The sequence below is a fragment of the Elephantulus edwardii genome, unplaced genomic scaffold (genome assembly GCF_000299155.1).
Source record: "Elephantulus edwardii isolate Elephantulus edwardi_28Jun2011 unplaced genomic scaffold, EleEdw1.0 scaffold00031, whole genome shotgun sequence".
Taxonomy (NCBI): Eukaryota; Metazoa; Chordata; class Mammalia; order Macroscelidea; family Macroscelididae; genus Elephantulus; species Elephantulus edwardii.
In genome coordinates, this window is record NW_006399781.1 from 2,347,407 (window position 1) to 2,350,587 (window position 3,181).

The following is a 3,181-nucleotide window of genomic DNA, read 5'->3' on the forward strand; positions in this document are numbered from 1 at the left end:
ATTCCACTACTGGGAATATACTCCAAAGAGACCATAACTGACATCCAAGCAGATATATGCACACCCATGTTTATTGTGGCTTTGTTCACAATAGCAAGGAGTTGGAAACAACCTAACTGCCTATCAACAAATGAATGGATAGAGAAGCTGTGGTATATTCACACACACTATGCTGCATTGAAAAACAATGAACTCATGCAATATTATTAAAAATGGGTGACTCTGGAGGACATTATGCTAAGTGAAGTATCTCAGTCACAAAAGGACAAATATTGCATGGTACCACTGTTGTAAAACAGGACTGACCTTGGGGTTGGGAAGAGACTGAGAAAGATGGGTTCAGTAATGCATACTACATTGAAATAGATGAGGGAGAAAACTGTTTAAAAGGGATATGTGATTAGATATTTCTGTCATGACAGGAGTCTAGAGCAAAGGCTACATGGTGGAGTGGACCCAGGGGAAGGTTTGTAAAACAATGAAAGAATTTTTCTTTCCCAAGAGTGTAGTGTACTAGGGGGAAGGGTTGGGAGGGGAGAAAAGTGCAACAATGAATGAATTTCCAATGTTTCTGTAAATTTTTACTGAAATTAATAATAAATTTAAAAACAAAACAATGAATAAAAGTCTGCTGTTAGGGACCTCTCTAAAGTACTGAAGAGAAATGGTGTCTCTCTGGAGACTAAAGCATGTCTGATACAGGCCGTGGTCTTTGCTATCACTTGTTATGCATCAGAAAGTTGGACAATGACCAAGGAGGATAGAAGAAGAATTGATGCTTTTGAGCATTGGTGTTGGAGAAGAGTGCTGAGGGTACCATGGACTGCTGGGAAAACAAACAGATTCATCCTGGAAAGGGTTAAACCAGGTGGCTCCTTGGAGGCAAGGATTCTGAGGCTCCGTCTAACATACTTTGGACATGTTGTAAGGAGGGACCTGTCCTTGGAGAGGGACATCATGCTTGGGAATGTAGAGGGACAGCACAGGAGGGGAAGGCCCTCTATGAGGTGGACTGATTCAGTGCCTGGGGTTATCAGGATGGGAGTGTCAGAGACAGTGCAATTGGCACAGGACAGAGCTGAGTTTAGGGCTGTTGTACATAGGGTAGCTACACATAACAACATCTCCTATCTTGATGGTAAACATGATTTAACTTAGCCTTTATCTTATGGGGCCCAGGACAAAAATTTACATACATATATGCTGGATTTCAACTCATGCTGTTGGAGAAATGTAGAGGTAACAGGTTTCTCTGAACCTGGACACTCTCCAAAGATGAGACCGTGTCAGACACTGAGACGGAGGTCCCTGTCTGCTACCATCCACCACGGACCCTAACTAGAAAGGACCTTAAGGGAATTTGAATCAAGGTCACGGCCTTCCTCTTAAGAGCTCCAATGAAAGGTAAAATCCTGAAGTCTAAATACTGGGACTCAAACAATTGAATGAACTTTGTTAATTCTGATTTTCCAGTTACAAGTAAATTTGGGCAAGCTTTAAAAAAAATCAGCTTTACATATTCTCATAAGCTACTACCCCTTCTTTGGAAGCAGGAGTGGCATCCACTTCCTAAACAACACACCTCTGGAAACTATGAACTTTGATAAATATCAATAGTTGTAGAGTGGTTTCAGGCCGTTTGTTCATAGGGTTCACTATGAGTCATGCTCGACTCAATGGTAATCAACAACAACAACAACATTAACTCATGTAAATCACCTTACGTAAGGATTCTAAATTCCACAGACTGAATTGAGGGAGATCTGGAGGCTCATCAGTAAGGAGATGTGCTGCCAACTCTGAATCACAGGTTCAAATCCACCAGCTGCTCCATAGGAATAAAATGGGCAGACTCCTTTTGTGGGATTTACAGTCCATGAAAACCCACTGGAGAGTCAGCTATGTGTCGATTATGTAATGTTCTTCTCTCAGATGTCCACTGAAGGCAATCTCCACTATCTTCATCATTTATTTAATATTGAAATCAGTTGATTATGACTAGCTGGCATTTAACAAGAACAAATTTGAAAAGCCCAGCTCTAGTCATATAATTCTGAACTAAGGTTTTAAAGAAATATATTTGGGCAAAAGACAGACATTTCTCCAAAGAAGAAACACAAATGACAGACGAAAGATGCCAAACAGCTTTAGTTATCAGAGAAATGCAGAGCCAAACCTTAGTGAGTTACTACCTAACTCCCACTAGAATGGCTTTTAAAAAAAAAAAGAAAAAAAGCAAGGAAATGTTGGTGAGGAGTTTGAGAAATAGGAACGTTTGTTGCTGGAGGAAATGTAAAATGAAGTAGTTGGTGCAGAACACATTTTGGTAGTTTCTAAAATAGTCAAACTTAAGCACACTATGTACCCCTGCAGTATTCCACTTTTAAATATATATAAAAAAACAAACAAAAACAACACCTAACCCCAAAACTGACTCAAAAAGACACATGTACACTAATAGCTTCACAGGGAGTACATCCTGAGTGAGTATCAACAGATGATCCCTCGTAAATGAAAACATATCGAGAGGAAAAGAAGATGTCTGTTAAAAATTAGGGAACTGATTGGTGAAAATTTATGCAAAATATTCCTCAAAAAATTTAGGAATTGACAATATAAAATTTATGTTATGAAAATACAGGATTGCTCATGTGCAAACAGTTCCTTAAACTTAGAAGTATCTTTGAGGACCTCTCCTTTGCAAGACACCTACAGAGATTTAAAAATAATTATTAAATGGTATTTCTATTTGCAACTTTTTGACAATGCATCATACAGCCTTCCATAATGGTTACATCATTTTACACTCCCAAAAACAATGAACAGTTTCTCTGCAACCTCACCAGCATTTGATGTTTGCTGTTCTGTTAAATTTTGCTATTCTTACTGGGGTGAGATGATACCTCATAGTTGTTTTGAAGATTTTCAACATTTCTTCATGTGTTTGACATCTAAATGTCTTCCTTTGATGACGTGTCTTTTCATATATTGTGCCCATTTTTCAATTAGTTTGTTTATATATATCTTGTTGTGGTGCTCGAGTATTTTACAATTTCTAGATATAAGACCCTTGTCTGACATGTCATTACCAAATATTTTTTCCCAGTCTTTGGCTTCCCTTTTTACCCTTTTGGAGAACTTTTTGGATGTGCATAGGCATTTGATTCTTAGAAGGTCCCAT